At 37.6% G+C, this 26,396-nt stretch overlaps 1 protein-coding gene across 1 annotated transcript in view; it reads left to right on the top strand.

Moving 5' to 3' along the window:
* Positions 1-26,396, top strand: part of TMEM132C (transmembrane protein 132C) — a 2,628,872-nt gene that overhangs the window by 530,113 nt on the left and 2,072,363 nt on the right. The window lies entirely within an intron of this gene.

Genomic DNA, 26,396 nt, shown 5'->3' with positions numbered 1-26,396 from the left:
ACCATAACTAGTTCACTGATACTACTCTCATCTGTAATAATGAGACAGCCCAAACTCTTAAATGCTGTTAATGAATCCAAGATCCATTTGGACATCTGTATAAGTAAGAATAAACTTGAGTCCCTAACAGAACTCAAGAATGCTAACATCACTTAGTTTGAAATTTGTTAAATACCTAAAATGTATATCTTTCATTTAATATTTGTCTTTTGAAAGAGATATTGCTACAGTCTCATTATTCTGGCATGCCTCGTGTATAAAGTCCTTTGTATTTATTAGTTCGGTATTTTTTTTAAGAATCAGGATTGTAGACATGTCCTTAGATCCCTTTTTGGCCATTGACTGGACCCAAAGCATAGTAGAGATTTTAATAATAATTAAGAAATGTGGTAATGGAAAAGAAACAATGAGTAAAGAAATACTTGTAAAAATAAAAAGAAAAATGTACACATAACACTTTAATAAGTATAGTATAAATGTATTTCATCTTCTTCTTTTGGCTTTTCCCGGTAAGGGGTTGCCACAGTGGATCACCTGTCTGCTCATGATCGGCAGTGGAGTTTTACGATGTCAAGTTGCCAGCCCGGCGCCCAACCTTCCACAGAAGGCACACGCATGCATGCACTCATGCCTAGAGCCAATTTAGAGTATCCAATCCACCTACAGCATGTCTTTGGGATGTGAGAGGAAATCAGAGTGCCTGGAGGATACCCATGCAACCACAGGGGGGGACATGCAGACTCCGCACAGAAGGCACCCCAGCTGAGAATCGAACCGGAGAACCTCTTGCTGTGAGGTGGCATCACTAACTGCTGCACCACCGCAGCCTCCCTAGTATAAATGTGTTTTATCCATGTGCAAAATCATGTCTGTAAATTGCCATGACATTTTCAATTACTTTGCATAGCTGAAGTTAATTAGTGTGTTTCTATTAGCATATGTAATGTAATAGCTAACACACCTCATCCTTTTATATTCCTCATAACAAAGCTGTTTCCATTTACTTTATACTTTCTGTTCTTGTGCTGTGCACCTATCTAAATGCAGTTAAGAAAATACCAGGTATTCTTAAATTAATTTATATCAGATTACTGAGTGTTCGGAAAGGTGAACGTCATATGGTCAAGACCATATGAATGACTTTCTGAAAACTCAGACAGTGCAAAACAACAAAATCTGTAGTTTTTCAGGTGGGCAAACCCACCTGCACTCCTAATGTGGAGCACGCACTCTCCCATGCAATGTATATATACCAACTCCATCATTGCAAGGGCAAATTCTCTGATCCGAACTGTACCACAGTCTCATTACAATGACTTTGAATTTTCAGAATATGATATGGTCTCAAATATATGACAATTAACTTTCTGAATACTTGATAATCTGACACAAACCAATTTAAATGTATTTTATTGTATATATAATAATAATACTAGATATCAAGTTATAGAGTGGTGTCCTATCTGAAGGTGATGAATGATAGTTGTTCGGTAATCTTAATTCTCTAAAAATACATTAATGAGCTGTCAATGGAAAGGTGTGTACTGAAAAATATATAGCTAGATACACCAGCAGTTTTCACAGTTCTGATTCAGAAGTATTTAATAAGGTGAAAGATCCATGTAACTAAGTCTGCATGTCGGAAACTTAATTCTACAGGGAGTAAAAATACTTCGTTTTAAACACGTTTTCTTCACCAAAATTAAAAGGAATGACTGTTCTATCAGACATATGACAACTTACTGTGCTCATGTTAACTTGGGAAAACAGTCCTTTGTCATGTTTCTCTACTGACTGAATTTGTAACAGTCTTAATAATGTAAACAAAGTAATACTAGCAAAATCTGAGATACAGAAGATTCCGGCTGACCACATGATCCTGAAAGTGAGCTCTGGTAAAAGTTCTATGAAACATTTGTGCAAGGTTCATTTTCTATTAATTCCTAAAATGGCCAGGAGTGTATAGCATGTTTGTCATACTAGCATACCATCTTTTAAAAATATAGGCTGTGCATTTCTTAGATTCTTTGTACAGACATTTGTTTCCAGACATACGTGCCAGCGTAAGTGCTTTAATAATCATTTTTAATTTTGCTCTGTTGCCAAGTCTTTCATATTACAACTTGTCTCAGTTGTATTACACATGTGAACTGAGATCAAAGCAAGGCTATTTATGTAGTCTGATGAACTTTACTGTATGGAAGCAAAGTCTTATTTTTTTTCCTGTAGTAAGCTTACCTCAGTTTATATTTTACCACAGAGTTCACAGACATGTCATTAGTTGTACAGTGTGATCTTTTTGTAGCCTTTGATGTTCCAAAAAGGTAAAATGCTGAACTGAGTCAATGTTATCAAGAGTGTTAATGACTTCATAGTTTATTTAAGTTCCTGGACATGGAGTCACTGCCCACTCTAGGGTTTCATGGTACCTACCTTAATCACCTTAGCAGAGAGCAGATAAGCCCTTTGCTGTTTTTGAAGACAGAACAGAGGCATTTGCTTCAACCTTAAATCTTCTGCATCTATTCACAGCAATCCATTGGGTAGGTGTCAACATGTCTGATAAAGCTAGGATCATACATCTCAACTTCTTAGAGCAATAAATCGGGACAAAGCCATAAATAATGGAGGGACAAAGGCCTAAAAGTAGGGACAGTTTTTAAATATTGCTCTTACAAATTTACAAAGTTGAATTATCTGGTGTATGAAGCTGAAACTCAGATGTCAGTCATTATTTTCTGATTCAACCCTCAATGATTTGTCAGTAATTTGCAAGAAAACCTCAGTTTTATGAGAAACAGAACAAAAACATGAGACAAAAATCTGGACATTCTGCAGAAATCTGTACAGTTGAGAGGTATGGTAGGATACTCATAAAATCTGAGTATTGTTCCAGAATGTGTTTGTTTATTTATTTTTTTATTTGCATTGTTTCTTTGATACAAAGCTCTTGTATTCATTAGCATTTTCATTCATTCATTTTTTTTTTCATTCATTCCCACTTTATTCTTTTACAGGGTATTGATAATGCCAGAGCAACCAGTGCATACAAGCACTGAAAACCAGTTCTGGACAGAGAGTGACTCTATCACAGAACACTCACATAGACACACACACAGACACACAGACAAACAGACACACAGACACACACAGACACACACAGACACACAGACACACAGACACACACAGACACACACACACACACACAGACACACACACACACACACACAGAGACACACACACACACACACACACAGACACACACACACAGACACATAAAACACTGTAGCACCTCCTCTGAGTCTGTGTACTGGTACGCGTGCACGCACACACACACACACACACACACACACACACACACACACACACACACACACACACACACGCACACATACACACACACGTAAACACACACAGGCACACACACACACACACACACACACACACACACACACACACACACACACAATGCATACATCCATGGGGAATGATATCTCACCTACCACAGGACTTTTGGAGGTGGGTGGGAATGACAGCACCTTGAGAAAAACTACTTGAATACTGAGGGATTGTCAGACAGTGCAGAGAAGGCTCTACAGTTGAGAAATGAACCACACACCCTTTTGCAGTGAAGTGGTAATGCCACTTACTATACCTCTGCAATGCCCTTCATTTCAAAAGTTCACTAGGCAGACTCCAGGAAGAAAGAGTACAAAGTCACCCATTGCATTTTTTCCTGAAATTCTGTATCTGAGAATGTTGTAGACCAGCTAGTGACACTCATGAAAATGATTATCAGCTGCATAAACAGTGTACACAGTGTCAGCAGTGCACTTGCCACTTGCTATTCTCACATCAGCTAGATGGGTTGATAACACTGCATTAAGAAACTTTTGGTGTCTCAAACACCCCAAATTCTACAGCAGTAGCTTCATAGGTAGCCCTGGACCCAGTACTTCCTGCTTCTGTTGAAGTTTCAAAACATTTGAGGAAGAATCTCTGGCTAGTGAAGTAATTTTGTCCATCCTGATTATTAAGCATTCCATGCCAAAACCCAGTGGACTGTATCATTTGGCCCTCGTCGACTCTGCTCCACCCAGGCTTCTACTTTACTACTTTGGATTGATAACAAAGAGCTAGCAGAGGCAGTAGTAAAAGTTCAGGAGAGGAAATCTGCTACCCCTTTCATGTCCCCTGGATCCCACCAGGATAGCTTAAAGGAAGGTCAAATTATATTCTTGGAGTCACCACTGGCCCCAGTTCCAGTATTTTTTTAACTTTTCAGCACAGCAAATCGTCTCTTTATTTGGCTGTGCTACACTTCCCCACATCAACTTTCTGAGACACCATTTGATGCCATCCCCCCACCAGATACTCAGTGACATTATTTATAGTGTCTTACAAAGCCCCAGCTCTGTATAACCATCAGTCATCATTAATTATCAGTACACACATATATGGAACTGCTGCTTTTAGAACAGACATTTCCGGTGTCAAAAGCTCGACCCTTGGAACTAGCTGCCAGCATTTCTTCATCAGACCGTATCTGAATCCCCGGCTTTATATTCGGCACCAGCACCCCAGCATTAACTGTTTCACAAGCATCATTACAGGCCAGTTTTGGGTCCTTTATACCAATTTTTTAGATCTCCATGACAGATTCCCTTCCCTAATCAGGCCTGGTGCAGCCATTACCGCAGATGCATTTTCCCAAGAGTGTATCTTCCTGCACAGTTCAGTTGCTATCCCCCAGAGGCTTTTTAATTAATTAGAAACAGGATACAACTGTTATCCCATTTACACTCAGTAGTGAGACATTTAGATGAGGAGAAAGAAGGTAATCTCCCCACAATCCTCTCTGGTAGACCCTACATTTTATGAATACTTGCTCATGATGGGGGACACCCAAATGACTCCCATTCCATCACCCTAAGGAAATTGAAGCAGGCCTACTGTTTCACCCTGCACTCCTTTTGAAAGATACCACCAAGGTGTTGTGAGGTAACTCAGATGTAGTCACCCCATCTTCCCACAAGAAGGATCACGTTTTCCTCCTTTTGACAGACTGAATGTTTGGATTCATGGCAGTTGCATGAATGAACTTTCACTGAATGCTGATATTATTAAAACATAAATACATTTTGCTATAAGACAGTTTCTGCAAACCCTAAACTACATTTTATAAAGGGTCAATCCCCTGCTGCACCCTTCTTATGAGGGGGACAGCCACATCACCTCATTATATTAGCTACATAGTTGCACTACAGTGAAGAAAGGGCAAAGTGCATCTTTATAAGAGCTTTTCAGGTTTTCATTGAAATTACTTCACAGTATTGCCTTTCACTAAAAGTGCATTGTGCCTTCATACCTTTGTCTGACTCTTGCATAATTTGGGCAGATACTCACAAACAAATCCCTATTGTCTGTGCAGCAGTAGTCATACAGAAGGGTACAGAACCTCATATACTGTCTGTATTCCAGACAGAGAATCCATTGTTGCAACAGATGCAGTGTGTGTGTATGTTTATGTCTGTCATGCTGCCTTTTCAGTAGGATTTCCGTGACAAAATGCTGTATGTGATGAAAGAGCTACTGGATGCCCCCACTAAGGATGCAGTCAAGGCTAAGGCCACAGTCCCCAGAAACATGACTAACCTTATGGTTTGCATCATGCGCAGTATGGCAGAAGGTGACACCAGAACTATAGGGTCTGGCATAGCTTTGCACCAGTACTCCTGGCTCCTATTAACTGACTTTGTCTAGGATCCCAAGGCAGTCTTCTTGAATTTGCCTTCTCGGGTCCTTCATTTAAGTAATAAAATCAAGAGGCATTTTTTTAGAAATGGATGTGCAGGATAATTCTTTCATGGCTGTGGAACAACAATTTCATCTTACACAGTATTGCTATTACAGAATACAGAGGAACCGGCACTGAATATGGTTACAGTGGAATCCATATAAGTTTGTAGTTTTATATGATTTAAACAGTGGCTCGCCAATCCTCTAATGTAAAAGGCCTTTGAGCACATTAACACCTATTGAATCAGCAAATTGTTTCTCAGTGGTTTACTAAAAGGGAAGGCTTGAAGACTGACATGTTTTCATTAAAAGGCATCATCAGTCCTTGAGGAAGATGCTGCTGTACAGGATTTTTTCTTGCATGTTTAAAGTTTGATTCACGGGGCCTAACCATTTTATCTTACCAGTTTTACAGTTCTGTGCTACTAGCATTGTCAGAATAAGGTGAAAGCACATGACTGGTAACAGTGTTTAGTAATCTACGCCGTTATGACATCTACATCTGATTATACCAAAAAGTGAGTGTGCCTTCACCTAGATGGCAGTATCCTTATAATTGCTGGAATTCTTTCCTTCATAAGTAGGAAAGCAAACTCTAACACTGGCGATCCAATTATCTTTACTGACATTCAGAGCCTTGCAGCATTTTATCAGGTAAGACTAATATGCTGATCAGACTTCCCAGCATTGCACCAACATCTTGGTCAGGTTTCTTTTCATAATTATATAAAATAAATCCTGTGGACTGGCAAACTTTGCATTGTGTATAATGATGATAATAATGATGCAAATATGTTAATGAATTATTTCCTGATGCTGTTATTGTCTAAAGCTTGCTTCATGTAATCATTTTACCTCTTACTGCAGATATTTACTTGAAATTTAGATTGTGCCACTCATTTGTATATATGCTGGTAATCTCATTTGAACCTACACACTGCAGTGATGGGATTTCATATGCCTCGCTCTTCGGCATGAAGAGGGCAGCATGCTACCCCCTGTGAGTTTAATAAAGCTAGACCCCTGCAAATATTAACAGTAGCAGTTTTGTGTAATAACTTTGATTGCCTGCTGGCATTTGAGCAGTGGCTACCCTCATTACTCAAGGGACATCTCCCCACTAAAGGAAGCAACATTAAAGTTAGTTTGTGAGTTCATACTGAGATGCTTCATTGCCTTGCATCCTTCACAAACAAACCTATTCAGCCTTCTTTTAGCTGTCAGTTCAATGATAATGAAACACCTACGCAGAACTGTTGACACAGATCAGAGAGAAATCCTTTATATAATAATTGATGATACTGCAGCTCAGTGTTCTGTACATTAAAAAAAAATGGCAGCCAGAAACACAGCATGAGCTGAATGTTTTTTTCTTGCTGTGTGGAGACACTTTGTCATGCATTTTTTCAGATCTGCATATTCCTGAGGATCTGGCATACAGATTTCATCTACAGCACTCAGAATATGTGATGTAAGTTAATTTGCGCAATTACCTTCTCAACAGCTGTTTCAGTCATTAAACTTGCTCTGATGGTCACCAGCAGCTATGTCTGAGAATTTATTATACTTAATAATTTATAACTTGAAAATAGAAGTGCCATATTCTTATCTTTGACTTTTGTTGGTCAGCTTTCCTGTTGCGTCTTGTTCTGAATGACAAGCAAGGTGTGCTTTAAGGAAATAATACTGTGTGTGTGTGTGTGTGTGTGTGTGTGTGTGTGTGTGTGTGTGTGTGTGTGTGTGTGTGTGTGTGTGTGATTTTGTGTGTGTGCATGCGTATGTGTGTGTGAGAGAGACTCTATGTGTCTGTGTGTATATGTACAACATTTCAAGAAAAGCATGATAAAGCAGTGGAAAGCTATAGAAATATTACTTCCATTTATAGTTTTGATTTTATGTTAGTTTTTTTAGCTAGCTCTAAGAATGTAAATGTCAACAGAACTGCTTAAATTAAAAGAGTTCAACAAGCCTAAACAGTAGGACAAGCAACGCAGGTTAAGAAAAGTGTGTCAGAAACCAAAACTCTACAGAGGTGTTCTTTTACAATGGCGTCATGAGTAGTGGCTCCAAAATGCATTTGTTACTGCCTACCTGATCTGCATATAACCTTATGGGTTGTGAAAATGCAAAAGAGGTTTTTAGCTCCTGTAGCCATTGCAATAACTTAAGTGAGTTTTGGTAGGCAATGTACCAGCTATTGCACCATGATGCCAATAGCATTTGTTGGGAAGAATCCCACAAATATAAGTATATACATTATCCTAGAGTCTGTTTATGTTCTGCGAATTAGTTGTAGACTGAATTAATTTAATGTGCAGTCATACTAATATCCTGACTTTGAATCTCTTTCCTTTGTAAAGCAACATGACTCTATGTATAACAAAAAGCAGGTGCTACATAAGAGAATGAAATAAACATTTTTGTAATCCTTGTAATTTTATGGTTATGGTTGTGTTTTCCCAATCATATGGTACCACTATGAGTCCCAGTTCAAGCTCATATCCATCCCTAGGTTGCTGCCAAACTCACCAGACTTCAGATTCTCGCTGTAGCATGCCAAAATGCAACCAAAATCAGGAGAACCTGCAGTCATAGGATTATCATTGCCGCACATGCTCACTGTAGAGTTCTGTGTTTAGCAGTGTTTTGGCTACATTGCTGGCAGTGTAAGAATTAGGGTTCACCATAGCCTTGACTAGAAAGGTCAGTGCTGACACAGTAGTAGCCCTGTTCTAACTTATGTGGCGGCATCATTCATGAGATTATGCCTAATATGAGGTGTGGCTACTGGGGCATCCCTACTGTGGATACTAAGGCAGTGATACCTCGAAGCCCACTCACAAGCACTAGCCCAGCCTCTTACCATAGTCCTGACTACCCAGAGCTATATGGTCTGCCTTCTTCCACTCATACCCTGCCCCATCCCTCCCCCAGATAAGTAAGTTTATCTACTCTACTAGCACTGTCAGAAAACCAAACCAGTTATCAATCTCAAGTGGCCAGGATCATAGTCAGGGCCTTGTCCCTCTGTACCAACAGGCTGGCTCAGATGAATGAAGCAAACTTGGTTACTCATGGAAAAGAGCTTGAGATTCTTAATCTGGTATTGTGACATATTGTAGCCAATGCTGCTCTAGTTTTTGTCTCATTCCAAGGCATATATATTTAATTAGATTGTACGACAGGTTTTCAGATTGAGAGCACAAATCATATTAAAGGCAAATAAAAAATTGTCATCAGAAGGCCCATACTTAATGTTTTCTTCAGCATAATATCCCGTTAACACAGAAGCAGCTCATTCTGTAGTTATTTACAGTTTTGTCATGTAAATGATGATGCAATGCATCAGTGATCTCTGTGTCACAGTTCTAGGGTCTGAGGTTCAAGCCTGATAGACTTTCACTGTTAGTGTGGAGTTCACAGGTTTTCCTTCTGTGTGTTTTTTTTCTCTCTCTCTGTGTCCACCAGTTTTCTTCTACCTGACCAAAAATGTTGGTTGACATGCTTATTTAAAACTATCCTTATATATTATGACATTTACTGTGTTTTTATGTCCTACCCATGGCTGAAAAACGTGTGTGATAAACCAGTTTATTTAACTGGTTAATGAATTAATACATTAAAAAAAAAATGAATAAAGTAAGAGATGTCCAGGATGATGAACATTGGCTGAATTGCTGTCTCCTCCCAAGAGGAAGGAGGTCAGTGGAATCAACATTATCTGTATAATGGTAGGAATCAAATCAGGGAGATTTACTACAGTAGAGGGAAGAAGAGAGAATAATAGCGCTACAGTAAATGTGACGTGACTGCAAATTTCTGCGTCTATGTTAAGGAGGAAATTGTTTCTTTTAACTAGTCAAAACATTACCCCTTGTAAGCATTCCATGCTGCTGGCAACCTGGCATTATAAAGAGATCTACTATGTCTGTATGAACTCTTAGGTCTGTGAACCTACACAGTGACTGCATGAACTCTAAATTCATAAACATACTGACATGTTCCTGAAGAGCTCCTAGATTATGACGCACATTGTCAGTTGTAATGTTTATTAGCAGAGAACAGAACATAATGTTTGACTAGATAAAATGAAAATAAATGAAATTTAATTTAATTTAATTTTATTTTACTTTTGTTACTGCATAAGGGAACTGGCCTTTTTCAGTCACAGTCAAGGCAAAAGAAGCAAGTCCAACATCATCGATAATCAGTATTCCTAACCTTGACAGTTGGCATTACAACATTATTACAATTTACGCTGACAAAAATCAAGGTTACAGATTAAATTAGCAGCAGTAATAGCTACAGAAGTAAGTGCACAATCATTAATAGTAAGTTAACAGACATCAGCATTCAGCATGACAATACTATTACATTTTTATTTACTGAATATGTGGCATTTACAACATAAAACAGAATAACATCATTGCATCCATCAAGACCAGTCTTGACAATTGGATGTGCTTCCACAGATTCATTCCTGGCCTGACCGATTTTGCCCTGCTGGAAGAGGGACATAATTCAAAAGGATGGGTACTGGCATGTTACATATGGTCTCAAGAGTTAACTTGCCTTGTACTTCCTATGATCCTTTTCAAGAGGGCATGCACTGCATAAAAAACACATCTATATAAACACAGGCTTACTGCAAAACAGAAGAAAAAAAGTAAAGTTTAAGAAGTTAAGCAGGAATATGTCTTTCACAATTCTGTAGGCCAGATAGAAGTTCCTGAACATAGCCCGTTGGAAATGAAATAAAGTGGCAAGGCTCTAAATGAGTTTGTATAATTTAAAGAGCTCATAAGCAAAGTTTTTCTGGTTGGAAAACATTATGTTTTTGTAGTTGTGCAATATATTGGGATAGGCATGCGCCAAAAATGCAATAATATTTATTGACTTTATATTTCTGATTAGAGTTGAGTTGGGGGGGGGAGAGACTTCCCTGTATCTGAAGGATATGTCTTTACTAATTATCTGGGCCAGATAGAATGAGTTCGTAACAATAGTTGATACATGGTGGTCAGATGAGAGTTTACTGTCCATAAATTTCCCTAGGTCCAAATTAATGATGTCATATTGGGCGGGGGTATCTTTTCTATGTAGGTGCAGGGCTGTTCTTGTTTTCCAAAGGTGCTGTATAACTTTGTTCTTTAGCATTGAGCTCGAGCCCATGATGAAGAAACCATGTAGTAGTGCAATTTAAACACTCTTGCAGGATATGAGTATTAACTGGTGTGTTAATGGCCAGGCTACTCCAAATGTAGTCCCAGTTATGTGACTTATGTGGCTGCCTGCCCAGGATGCAAAGCATTTTACTTTAGAAAAAAACACACTTGATACTCTGCTCCTGTATTAATGAACATTATTGTTTGGTGAGAGTACAGTGTTCCAATTTTGCTACAGTTTTATTTTATGTATTGGACCTCTAGGTGAATGATCGGAGTGGAAGTCATAGAAACAGTAATTTGGAATATACAAAATACTGGTGGCAAGTTATATGTGATGCACCCATATTAACTATGTTGAATGATTACTTCAGTTTTAAATGTGCATTAAAATATAGACCTCTGAAACACTTTAAATTATATTACATGTGATAAATATGACATTTAGAATTTTTCACAGGTGCATTGAGTGTTTTTTCATATTACTGAGTGTAAGCATGCTCATTTGTGGAAGTGAACAGTAATTAGAGGTATTATAACACGTAATTTTATTTGAGAGTATGTACTAAGTCAGCATCTGGTAATCTTTTAAGAGTCTTGTGTTGTGCATCTTAGAGTTGAAAGTGCTTACTTCTAGTTTTAATATTGATCTGTTTTTCTTGGTTAAGTTTGGTTCTTCTTGCATTTTTTTAGCTTTTGACAGGGACAAGCTTGCAGATGTCATTGTCAGCCATAGACCTCTGATGTCATCTTGGACCATAAAGAAGTACATGCCACCAGTGCTGAGTTAGAGGAATGTTTCCCACCAACCCTCACTGTGTATGTTCTGTCAGTGATCCAGTTAGCTATTTGTCAGATTACATAGGGGTTAATGTTTAAATTAACAAGCTATTCAGTAATGCTAAAATGTGGGATACTGACAAATACCTAGCTAGATCCATGTAGGGAATGCATTGCTTTAACCACTATTCAGTACTTCAGCCACCCTGTCAAACAAGTCCACCAGATTTTGTAGACTGGACCTACCCTTTACAAAGCCAGACTAAGTTACTTCAGGAAACTGCAGACCACTGATGTCTTTACTTGTGTGATTCATTATAATACACTCCATGTCTTTATAAATAATACTGGCAGAACAAATTGGTTTCTAGTTCCCAGGATTGGCTGTTCTCCAAGATTTAGGCATGTAGTCAGTGTAGTGTCTAAGGCTGAATAGGTTGATAGCATGACTGGTGAAGGTATGTTGAATGCTAACTAAAATTTAATCTTATATGCTGTAAGGACCAATAAAACTAGTGTTTTTGGTATTGGATAGAGTGTTTAGGACCTGTTGTGAAGTATTTATGGGTGGAGTGGATACTGTGATGTTTCAGTACTACATAAAAATGTCTAAGCTAGAAACGTTTGTCAAGTATGAAATCTGATTTATCTGGCAGAGTTGTGGAGGGTTGCTGTCATTTCTTTGCTTCCTTTATCTTCACCTTTTGTGGATGTAAATAGCTGGGGTTTGCACAAGGGTGTCAGAGCAGATACTTTGTGACTAAGGAATGCTGCATACAACAACATCCACATGGGTGTCATAATTCGTTGCTATGGTGACACTGACCACACTCAATATTTAGTTATACCTACACAACTGTACTTTCTGACATAAAGTGCAGATTATGTGCTTTTAGTTGTCATTTTAATGAATCTTGCAATGGATGAGATGCGAGCATATCTTATATTTTCTAATCCCGGAATAAAGTTTTGTTCAACACATACTTCACTAGAAAAAGGGCCTTGCATTACCTTTGTTTTTAAGAGAATAACAATGAAATTAAATGCTATGTAGCATGTCTCTCTCAGATAAAATTGGCAAACAGTGAGACCTTGGGGTGGGGGGTTAAAAATAAAAGGTAGGGCAGGTATTTCATTGCGACAGTCAATAGAGCAATAAAGCATTTCATTTATAAAATACTAGGCATTATCATAATTGTTGCGACTAAGTACAGTAATTCTATTTTAATTCATTTTCAGCAACTGTATTCTCTTAAAATGTCTTTGTTTAATGAATACACATTACACATGCTTCATGTGTTTTTCATTTATAAACTGCACTATTTAAAAGTCAGGGAAATGCATGGAAAAATTCAAAAGGTCATCAAAATATCTCAACAAGTCATCAAAATAAAACTAACAAAAAAAAAAAACTATCATTCTTGGCAGGAAGCAAAACCTTCTATACATCCATATTCAAGTATCAAGTGTGTTCCCGCTATAGCAATGCACAACCTCTAGGAAGAGGGTGCACATTTTTCCTGAGGTGATATGACATACGAGTATAACTAAATAGTAATTTTTGATGCATAATCATATGGTTTCATTTATCACACAACTTGATACTTTGTCGTGTTTAGAAGGGGGTACCTTTTAGGAGATGAAACAATAAAGAAGTACAGCATAGTTTATTTAGTTCTGTAACAAAGTACCTTTTAGAATATATAAAACATGGTTTTTACTTGTTTATCCATTTTTAGTTTACTTGGTAATCCCAGAGATAACAGTCAAATTGTTTTTCTGGAGACCCAGAACACACCAAGTTTAATGTTATGATTGAGATCATATAGTATCTACTGGGTCTGGTATTTGTTAAAGTTCAAACCCAGGTCTGACAAAAGAGTACTAGTTTGATGTTGAGTCTTTTTTGGGACTGTCTGTCACAATGGTATCATGTAATCTCAGGTTAGAATAATTCAGCAGGGAATACAAAACTTCTTCAAGAGCAAAAATTCTTATTTGTAGTTTTCTGTAGAGTGAGCTAAAGAATTATAAAAGAAATACTGCATTGGTAGGAAGACTTGATTAAACAAGACAAAAGTGGCGGGTTTGTATATCACCAGCTGTTTATTTACATGCTATGAATCTTTTTTAGACTGATTTGGATGTTCATGTTACAACTTCATAAAATAATATATAAAAATGCCATTTGCAAGCTGTAAGGTATTTTAAAATGCATGCAAATACATACACATCTACTTTAATGTGCAGAAATGCAGATACTTGTTATGACTGACTGTTCAGTTGTATGTAACTCTAAGCCCAGCAACACATAATTATATCACAGTGTTCCATAAACAGTATTTGTTTCAGAACATTGCTATAACTTTGTTTAGTTGCAAAGTGAACAATTTTAAATATTTGCCTTTTTTATTTATTTTAATGGTGACTGTTTAAAAAGTACCATACCTCATATATTTAATAAATGCAAACTTTCTAAGAGCCATTACTACAGAATGTAAAGTTGTTTTATCATTTCATTTATGGTGACACTCGGGTCTTATTTAAATAAGTGATTATTTGAGGAATGTCTGGTATTTTATTAGCACACAACTAAATAAGTTCTGCTTAAATGTAAAGATTGTTGCTGTGTTTTATTTTTCTTTCCTTCCCCTATTAAGATCATTTTAACTAAATCTTGGTTCACTTAGTGTTACCTGACTGGAAGATGTGAAGGATATTAGACATATGAATGGATTTTCATAGATAATTTAGAAACGTATTCAGCTATGTGTTGCCAAAATACCTTCTCTTGATAAATTCATAATTTACTTAAAACTTCATTTGCCCACATATGTGTGTGCGTTTGGGGGGGGGGGGACTATGTTGCTCCACCCTGCAGGACATTCTGAGAGTCACTGTTGAGCTCATCTCCCATATCTCCAAGAGGAAAAAAAAGGGACAGGATCTGAGCAGTGTTCTTCATTCACCACATATTATGTCTAAACTTAGAAAATAATTGACTTTAGCAGCAGTGATCCTGCATGTTTCTTCCTGGGACAAGATGCTTAATAGACTAGCCTGTTTTACTAGAGATAGGATGCACTCTTCATTTCCTGGATTTTTGCTTACTAGCTAAATCATCGGCTGTCTCCTATAGATCTATTTTTTAGGAAAAGTTTAGCTCAAGGAAATAACAATGTAGTAAATTTTAATATGGAAAATATCAGGGTAGAGATGGGAGCTTGAATGGTGAACTGTCTGTGTTGGAGGCTTTCCTCCACCTTGAAGAAATACAAATTTGTTTAGTTATGGGAACTTAGACTCATAGCAAATATATCACTCCCTCCTTGCAGGGTTCAATGCCTATCATATTCAGGTCAAAAGGGAGATGCTGATGTGTTAAATGATTTTTAGGAAATATATTATGTCACATAAGGTCATCCATAACACCACATCTAGAACTTGTTGAGGTTCAAATAACTCTCAACAAGACCTCATATTATATCATATATCATTGCTAGTAATCAGACCCTTTCTGTGCCTTACTCTAAGTACATCAGTTTTTTTAATTCTGGTCATAAAGCTCTCTGTTTAACCAAATGCACTTAATACGGTTGGCTTTAAGTACCCTATGGTAAAGTGGAATATCTATGAAACTATCAATAACTATACTTAAATACTCCTTGATCTTATGAATGTTAACCCCCTTGACCAAATCATTAACCTAGTGCCACTTCTGATTGTCACTACATTTTTGGTCATATCTGACCACCTGTCAATAGTGGTCTTCTTTACTACACTCTTTGGAAAAAAACGACAAAAAAAAAATCTACATTTTGGGATTATTCCAAAATGAACCTTCTACTACCTACTGACCTTCTGGTCAACTGTAAATGGTACAGTTCTTCAAAATGACCTCTCAACCAATACTGTTGTATATGCCTCCGAAGTTTGTTACGTTATGGACAAATGGGTAAATGAGTCTTCCCATTCCTAGTAAGAATAAAGGTAAAGTCAAAATAAACCTCTAGAATAGAACTCCCATATAGGTAACATTTACAACAAAATGAAGAAAATCCAAGTTGTCTCCAAGAAATTCTCCACTCTGAAAATATGTAAGGGACTTACATCTAAAAAGAAAAATCCTTAACTGTGCCATCAAGGACTGCAAAGCCAAGTGTAAGGTGATACATGTTGTGTTTAATTTAAAAATGTAAATAGTTGTGCGTTTCATTGGATGTGCAGAATATAGAACTGTTTTCAATGATATGGAATTATTTAGGTTTTCCTTGCTCTGTGTTTCTTCCATAACATGAATTATATAATTAGGAACAGTACTGACTGAGCATTCTGCAGTATGTTCTCAAAAACAAAGACTGATTCTGTTTGCGTTTGAAATTTCTTACCACCAAGGAGCGTCATTTTTCCATTAAAGCTACTGCAGTCATTTTCCTTCTTTTTATTTATTTATTTAGATTTGGTTGGACTTCTAACCATCATGGGAAACTACATGAAGCTGTTCAGATTATACACTCTAACTTTTTTTGCCCTGTGGCTTCAGCCAGTATTCATAAGTAGCAGGTCATAATGTTTTAAAGAAACAGACTTTTACTGCCAACAGTATGTCTATGTGAAGCCTTATATTTTTATTTCCTTTTTCAGCTGGAGTATAGTTTTGTATATGATATGAAATCTTTTAGAAGTGAAGAGTTTTAATTTGTTGATTTGACAAAAGATTATGGCTGGGAACTTATTTTTCTAGTGAAATATATCTTCACAGAATCAATTTAACTGTCAGTCTCTGCTCTTTTCAGTAGAGGGAGAGAGAGATATAGAGACTGTTTGTTCATTAGCTATCATAGCATTGTGTCAGTCGGCTCATTAAAAGAATGATCAGTAACCGAGGCCTTGAAATCAAATTAAGATTTGATTTCTAGCAATATACCCTAAATACAGGTAAGGGGTACTGTCTTTGAGAGATATAGGTAGCACCTCATTGGCAATATTATGATTGTCTACATCTGTAGAAAATGTTTGGTAAAGTCTCAATTACTGTTGGTAGACTGTCACTAGAGGATATTAAGCTAAAACTAAGGTGGAAAAATCCTGAAGAGTCATGGAGCTTAACCTTGTTATGGAGCTGGCAGTGTACAGTTTACTTGGGTGTGACAGGTGCTTCCAAAATCCATGGCAGTATTTCACATTTTTGGTAAGCTGTTAAAGCCATTCTCCGTCTCGCATTCTTATTTGGATGGCAGTTGGATTCCATAACCCTTGTCTGCTCAGAAACTGCATGCCAGTGGTGAAGATTTCGGCTTCATAACCCCGGCAATCCATCACACCAAATATGAACTCAGGGTCACTGCCAACACTAAAGATAAATACAATGCCTTCTTTCATTATATTAGGAAACATAGAAGTGATACTCTTTATTGTATGGACGTCTTTCCAATAGGGCTTTCCATTTTGATTCCAATGTCATCACTAATATCCTTGCAGGGAAAATAAGTGCTAATTTCATGCCCCGTACCCCAGCCATTGTTTACCCCACTACCATCCATTCCACCCTTTCCAAAATTCCTTTGTACTAGGATATGTATGCACTATCTAAAACCAAACCCACCAGCTTCATGGGACCAAGTAATATTCCCAGCTGTTTGTTACTAAGTGAGTACCAGTTAGCATAATTTGTTATGTCTCTCCATGAACCATGTTCCTGAAGCATGGATAATGGCTGCAGTGGTACCACTATGTAAAGGTACCCATGTTGACTGCTGTCATGGGAATTGTTGTCTCATAGGAAAGCAACCAGCCTTTCCCACAGTGTTTTATCTTTGACATTTCTTGCCACTGCTTTTTAGCTGATAAGCTTGCAATTCCTCCAGCACTCCACTGTACTCGTGTTATGATCAGTCAATGCTCTTTGGTCATCTGACAGTTCTGTGCTGGTCAGTGGTCTTTGCCATCTTGCTCTACCAGTATTATGGCCAGATTCTTGAGAACTCTGGTTGGTTATCCATCCATTTCTTGTGATTTATTCTTGCTAACTTCAGCAGTTCCTTCTCCACTTCATACTACTCTATCCTGGTTTCAGTACATTGTCCCACTTCCCTCCTAGCGTGATATCCCCACCAACTGATTTCCTTTGTGAGGACTGAAGCAAGATGCTTATTAATTTCCTATCCTTTCTCTACGTTTTCTAGGTCTCTCTCCCATCTTGGTCTCTCCAGGTGTGATATTACCTAAAAAGCCCTTATTTACCTTTCTGAACCTCATCTGCCAACCATTATTCATTTATCACATTTGCTGCCTTAACTACTTTTGTAACTCATCCGAGAGCCTGCTTGTTGTCAGCTCATATCCTCTCCCTCTTTTCTATCTGTTGTATTTTCTGTGTTTTATCCCATGTGCTTGTCATAAATTCCTATTAATTCCCAGTATCCTATGTCATGGATGACACCCCCACAACCCACAATACACTCCCCTGAATTTTCAAACTCTCTTCTTTATATTTGTACTGTTGTCTGTCTCCCTGTTCTAAACATCTTTTTGAACATTTCATTATAGGTAAATGACTTAAGCATTAATAAAACAAAGCAAACTTTTCAAAAATGTAGCTCCATGAATTATCTATCAAATGCATTTTTTAAATGGAGACAAGCAGCCCAACACCTCATTGTTGTATGTATGTGTATGTGTCTGTGTACATGTGTGGGTGTGGGTGTGTGTAAACACACACACACACACACACACACATATATATATATATATATATATATATATATATATATATATATACGCACAAATTCACACACCACACTCACACACACATGCACACATGCACACACACAGCACAACTGATATAACCAGAGTAAAAAAGAAAAGCCCCTATGCAAAAGCCCACATAGCTATATCTACTCATGTGTGGTTTGCAATGGGAAAAACAATTAGAAGTTCAACACCAGGGAAGCAAACTCATGTTTTTAAATGACATCCACTTTATAATTGATGAAGAGCAAGTTATTGTTGTAAACTACACAGTGGCATCTTCAGTTTCAGCTGAGTGTCTTCAAGTGGCCTCCCATAACTTCTATAGCTTTGGTTTTGCTAACATTCAATATTCTCTCCTTTCCGGTATAGCTTTGGTTGAACACCTCGTGATACAAAACCTCAGCCAACTCATGATAACTTTCCACCATGGAGGTTGGACTCTCTTAATCTGTTTCTAGAAGCTCCATATCCACTTTGAGTTTTACAATTTTTCTCCTGCCCTGCATCTCCTTTTTCTTATTCAGTCTCTCATCAACATTCCATTACATCTAGGATAAAAAAACTCAATGTATCCTCCAGCATTCCCCCCATTCCTCATCCTTACCTATCATGGAACACAATCTAGGTTCTGACTTTGTCTTCCTTTATCCTGGGTTGCTCCTCCTCCTCTGTTGTGCTCTTGATGGGGAGGTGCTCCTCACTTTCTCTGACCTCACATTTGAAGTTCTCCTTTGTACTCTAACTTTATCCTTTCTTTTTTTATTTTTGAAAGATGTTAGTCTTGTTATCTGCAAGCCCCATCCAATCCCTTGTCAGTGGCCCATGTTTCTGTAATATCTGCATTGTTTACTCACTGCTCCTGCATGTCTGCTTGCAGGTCAGTCATTTTCCTGCTGAACTTCTTGCAGTGATTAGTAATATATGTTATGCTGCTAGTCACTGTTAGTTTCTCTTCTGTGGCCTGTATCCATTTTTATCTTCTCTACAGCAGCCAAGTATCAACACCTCCTCCACTTCTATCTTGAAAATGCTGTCACTGAAATGTATGCTTCCATGCTAGCACTAACTACCATTTTTCTTGAGGGATAAAATGGAGGTTGTCCCTGTTGATCTGTTTTGAGATCTCACTTCTCCCTCCTTCCGTTCCAAACTCTTATTCCTTGTCAACCATCACAGCTAGTCATTGCCCTCCAAAGTCTCTTTTTTCCTCAATATGCTGGATGCTGGCAGGAATGGTATTTCCAGCTCCCTCTCCTGATATCTGTCTGCCACCTACATGGCCCCAATGCTGGAGAAAATGCTACTACAAGGAACACAAATGTGTTTAGAAAATCTAGTAGGTTCACCCTAGTGAGTAATAGTGTTATTCAAGCCTTTCAAAATGTATGTGAAAATGATCTGCACTTTTTATATTTAGATACATTTAAAAGAACATTTCACAATTTTACTACATCTGAAAAGCAAGCACTCCATAATTAAAAAAAAAATGACACTGATATTATTATAAAGTGCTCAGATAAAGGTGGCTCAATTGTTCTACATGTCAGCCATACATATGCTCTTAAATGATAATTTAACATATAATAAGAAATATAAAATAAGGTTGAAATAATTGTTCAGGTAGTCAGTAATGCTGTGTACGCTATGCACTTGAATGGATATCTTAGTCACAAGTTGTTAGAATACTTTTACATACAACATCCTGTCATTCCAATGTGCTATGGCTATGATCTGCCCAAAATACATAAGAGCCTCTACAATCCACCGATGAGTCCGGTTGTCTCCTATAGGGGTGAATAACATAACCAGTATCAATTTACCCAGAAACTAAACTGAAAGCATTTCTGTCCTTCTCACACACTTATATTAAGGACACCAATGATATAAGTCAAATTTATTCTTGGTATAGATTTAATCAGAACTTTGAACGCCTCAAAAGTATATGCTTTGTAAACATGGACATCGAGTCCTTATTTACCATCATTTCCAATGATATTGAGACTGATTTTATAAGAGAAGTCTTGACGATTTATTCTGTTTTTAATGGCTGTGAAATTAACACTCTTTGTGAATTGTTACTGTTAGTCATAGAAAACAATGTATTTATGTTTCAAGATGAACATTTCTTACAACTGAAAGGCATGGCCATGGGCACTCTGGTGGCAAATACATATGCAAACTTGGTTTTAGCCATTTGGGAAAACAAATTTGTATTTAATGATTGCAATCTATTTCTGTAATCTATACTGTTTTACCGGTACTTTGTTGATGATATATTTTTAATATGGGATATTACTGATCATAATATTTAAGAATTGGTAGATTATCTCACAAGCACAACTACCTTTTTTAAAATTTAAATATGATTCTCACAAGAAGAAATACATTTTCTGGATATTCCATTTTTTTTAGAAACAGAAACAACAAAATACAAACCAAAGTTTGCAGTAAAGAAGTTAGGAAGAATACTTTTCTGCACAGGAATAGCATGCATCCTCCCTGTATATTTAACAATATCCCAAAAGGGCAAATGAGCAGAGTATCATGTTTGAATACTGATTGTATGGTTCTTTCTCAACAATTGGATAAATTAATCCATGAATTGGAATATAGAAGTTATGATCAACATGAATTATTAAATCAGAGGGAGGCCTTGGAAAAAGGACTTTAATCATGGGCATCACCCATATTCAGTGAAAATGGTTGCAACACAACTACATTAAAGACAAATAACACTAATAACACAACACTTAGATACATAACAACATACAACATACATTCAAAGGAAGTAAAATTATCAATAGACATTGGCATATTTTAATCTCTTCAGCAGATATACTTAAACATATTTTCAAGAAATCTCTCTTTGGATACAGGAGACCTCATGACCTAAAAGACTTATTTTGTTATAAAGAGATAAACACACACATAAATATAAGAAACAGCACTTGAACAGGAACTTTTCTTTGCTAAATTGTTCACGGTTACTAGTTATCATGACTATGACTGGAAACATCTAGTTTATTTAGCACAATGTCAAACCTGTATTTATTTTTATATAGGTAAGACAGATCAAAACTTGAAGGAATGTATTGGAAATCATTTATCTGAAATAAGAGGAAAAATATCAACTAACGCCTTATATAAACATATTTCAGATTATAAGAAATAAACACAAAGGAGATGCAGACAGCTGTAGAATCCAGTTCAGGCCTTTACTCAGTACAAAACACAAGCGCTTTCACATTTAAGCTTCATCAGGTGTACTGAAGCACTATTAGAACACAACTTTATACATCAAAAACATCACATAATACACTGTCACATGACCATAAATATAAAAATGTTATAAAATATATCTAAAAACATATATAAAAACTTTCTCAAAAGCATGTATTCAAAATATACACATATAACATATATCACCTACATAAAGGTCTCATTTTAAGTCTAGGCCTCAAAGGAATACACTCATTCAAACCATGTCCCTCAGTGCTCCTCAGTCTAGTAATCCAAATTGCCTTCAAATTCTCTGTCTTATTACATATATCACCCAATCTCATACTCTCATGTATCAGTGCAATCACCCTGAATTTAGAAACATGAGAAACATCTGTATTGAGGACATGCTTGGCTAATGCATTAGTCTTATTGCCCTTTCTAATATTGTACGTATGTTCCCTAATACGGTCCTTAAGATATCTGTCCGTCTTGTCAGCATAAAATTTCATACAGACATAATAGCAAGCAAGATAGACCACATGTTGACTTTCACAGGTGGCGGGAACCTTAAAATAGAAGTCTCTGTCTTGGTCAGGGTGATGAAATACATTTCTACTATCAATATACTCACACCAGTTGCAATGTCCACAGGGTCTAGTGCCTGCTTGACCAGTACCTATCCTATCCTCCTTAGGGTAACATAGTCTCCTCTTAAGTGATTTGTCATTTCTAAAACTAAACCTAGGAACAGGATCAACGAATCTTGCTATATCATGATCAGTCATCAAGACCTGCCAATGTTTTTTAACAATATCAATATATTTACTGACATCTGTAGTATACTTCAAAGAAATCTTCAAATTAGTATTAGTAGATCTCGTCATAACGTCACCTGGAGGATTAATATTTTTAGAGAAGAAAGGTTTGGCTTGGTTCCCTCTCCTCTCTACCACATTTGGTACATGCTCTATGAGGCATCTGTCATTGTATCCTCTGTATTTTAAAAACATCAAAACCCTGTTTAATTCATGGTTAAAATCTTCATCCCTAACATTTAGTCTAGAAGCTCTCATCACCTGATTCGTAACAACATTTTGAATACATGTGGTGGATGTGCACTACTGCGATGTAAGAGGTGGTTAACATGACAATCTTTTCTATATTGCTTTGTGTACATCTTTCCTTCAAGATCCCTAAGAACCACTACGTCCAAAAAATCCATACTCTCACCTGACATCCTATATGTGAAATGTAAAAAAGAAGTGGTGTTATTTATATAACTCATAAAATCAATCAACTGTTCATATAGTTATCTACATACATATATATATATATATATATATATAGAGAGAGAGAGAGAGAGGGAGAGAGAGAGATAGCTGTATATATGTATGAATTCATATATATATATATATATATATATATATATATATATATATACACATACATATATATGTAGAATATAGATATAAATATGTATGCAAAAAGTGCTTCTGTGTGTGGAAAAGTGTCACCAGGCTGTTTGTACTCACAGGCAAACCAGCTATGAAAGTAAAAAGGCTACGAAGGGAGCAGTCTCTATGAGTATCACTGCCTGCCATTGTATAGATTCACACAGAAACACACATACTGCTGGGCAGATGAGTATGCTAATTAGGGCTCATTTTTTTATTTAACATTTGTTAACTGGGAAAGTCTGACTTGGAATAAAGCCAATTTTCAGCAGAGGCCCAGGGAGAAATGCTCCAGGTGCATGTCTTTGTAATGTGGGAGGAAACTGGAGCACCTGGAGGAAACCCACATGAATGCAGGGAGGACATGCAGACTCCACACAGAAGGCACCCCAGCCAAGAATCAAACCAGAGAACCTCTTGCTGTGAAGCGACAATGCTACCGCTGCACCACTGCCCATCCAAATTTCATTACTGTTTCTGAATATCTCAACTTTCATGATGAGCAAACCCAATAAACATAATGAAAAACACTACATGATGTTATGCACATTCCTCAACACCTATACAGAGGTTGAGAAATGTGAGAACTGTTTTGAGCACCAATTCCCTGCCATTTTTCCTGAGATCATTGAAGGTACGACAGCTATGGCTGGAGAAGTTGAGGCACAATTCCTTTTAGCGTACTAAGATGGTGTGAGTAGGCATCCAAGATTTTTCTGGACAACCTTGACAAGCATTACAGCTGGAAGCTCCTCCAGGAAGGCTATACTGTCTAACAGTGTAAATCTGATGCCTAGAATAGTTTGACTAAGGCTGTCACCTGTGTTAATGGCATCCCCTGTTCAGGAGAACAGTGCTGTCACCACTACACTGACTTGAGTTGATGCAAGTCTGACCTCCTTGACCAATGGGAGGTTGAAATTAGGGTGCACTCAACACCTCAGTACTGTAATTATGCCATCCTTTAGCTTAACAAACAAACTGCCTCTGTATGCAGCATATACCTTCTCATTATTCCCTGTTTATGTCTCCAGCACCTGCAGAGATGAAAACGAATAGGGAGATCTACAGGAGTAGACTGAAGCACTTAATGGTCTGCCGGGGTAAGTAAACCTGTTGCGAAATTTGTTTCTGTATAGTAATAGTTACTGCCATTAAAAATAACCTTGTATGGCTGTTAGACAGCAGCGCTGCATCTGTCAGTACTGGCACAGCTCAAGGGTAATCTGTGCAATGTAAGAAGTGCACTTCTGCATGTCTCCTCCTGTACAGCTGAACAAATGTATCCTCATCAACACTGTGATTGTTTGGGTGGCCCCCTCCCAAAATAGTTCTCTTGAAATGACAGAGTATATTTGCCATCCCTCTAATATCAGTGTACCACTACCAGGTCCATGTATGTAATAGTTTGATGGCCATTTCCCAGTTGGACTACATGTCCCTTGTTAATCACATGTGTTGGACATATTTATTCTGTGATCAGCATAGTTTTTACATACATGTACAAATCTGTTATCGTCAATAGTTAAATAGTATCACAGGGCTGAAGCACAGATGAGTTATCATGATAAATAGCTCCTGCAGTTACTATTGTCTTATGTCAGACTGCATGTATGGAATACTTTTGACTTAAGGCCCCCTCCCATATGTTATAATCAGATAAGCAGATTGATGACATACCTGTGAAAGTCCTACTATTTAAAAGTTATTATGCTTTACTGTATCAGTATTAACATATAAAAGACTACAGCATTCATTGCATTTGTATTTCTTTCCCCCACCTTCTTTGTCACGTCTCTTTCTCTTTTTATAGATTCATTTTTTAAATGTTTTTTATCTCTCCATTTATTTTATTATTATATGCAACAGCAGAGCAGCCTGCACTTAAACCATCAGCAATGGCTGTTGTCCCTACTTGGGTGGTGTTAGTACATCACCACCCCCACTGCCACTAGAGGCACCAAGCACATCTTGGTCACACCCCACCACTTCCTGCACCTCCTACCCCACCCATACACCCTGCACAAGTGGGTGATGTAGTGATACCCATCTATAGCAATGCAAGTTGAGGTGGCAGTCTTGTCACCTGTCAGGAGCTGGAAGAGCTTGTGAGGGAGATAATAGTCAGAAGGTCGGATGCCCACATCGGCCTCATGGAGTCCATGCTCCAGTGACTCAGTGAGTTGCATAATTGCCCAGACATGACTTCACCTTCTGATGCATGACTCAGTGTTGACAGCTCCTAGGATTATGAGAAATCCCCCAATGCTTCTAAACTTGCAGAGACTGCATCTCTGAATACCCAGTCCTATCCTGCAAACCAGTGTTACTCTCCCTTTTCTGTCTATGCCCACCCTTGTATGTTGCACAGTCCTCACATCACCATTGCCTTCCCTCTGTCTCCTTTACCATTGTGTTCCCCTTTCCTCATTCTATTACTTCACACCCTATTGGTAATACCTGTCTTTCCCTGCCAACTAACCTCTTTGTCTTATGTGTGTGTGTGTGTGTGTGTGTGTGTGGGGGGGGGGGGGGGGTAACCAGCCCTACAAAAGAAAAAAAAAGACACAAGCAGACATACCTTTCTCTGCACATTTGCATAATCTACACATGACTGGCTACATTTCACCATTATAAAAAGACACCACAAACATGCCCAAACAAGGCTTAGAAAACAAAAATCATCTTTCTGTGCTCATACGTTGCGCAACAGGTCACAGAGAGCAGGGTTGATACCCATGTATAACCAGAAAGAAATGCCACTTCTTATTCTATGGCAAAAATGATGTCCCGTCATTGTCAAGCACTATGGATATTACCACTGATCATGCAAATGATCTAATCATCACTGCGCATTAACAAGCAAATGTAAAATAAATTAAAGCTATGAGCTTTATTCTAACTGCTGTAATGGCTCACTGTGCTCATGAAGTAGTTTGCATTGTGTCAGTGCACTGGCTGAGAGGTTTGAATTCCGTGAGGGTTATATGTTGTTTTACTATCACCAGTTTTCAGTCTGTAAATGCTTTACATTTCCCTAATGCACTGGTATGGAGAATATCACTTGGAAAGGCATGGGTTGAAATCCCGTGGCCTATCTCCCTTTCAGACTGCAAAGGTACTACTTTTCTTTCCTGGGTATGTTTTATGACCCCTTTTAGTTTAACTGCTTCAGTGGATCCCCTTGTTAATGCACTGGTATGGAGAATATCACTTGGAAAGT

This window comes from Protopterus annectens, chromosome 4.part0, assembly GCF_019279795.1.
Source record: "Protopterus annectens isolate FY-2018-M chromosome 4.part0, PAN1.0, whole genome shotgun sequence".
Classification (NCBI taxonomy): Eukaryota; Metazoa; Chordata; order Ceratodontiformes; family Protopteridae; genus Protopterus; species Protopterus annectens.
Note: the sequence above shows the minus strand (reverse complement) of the source record. Positions and strands in the feature narration are given on the sequence as shown.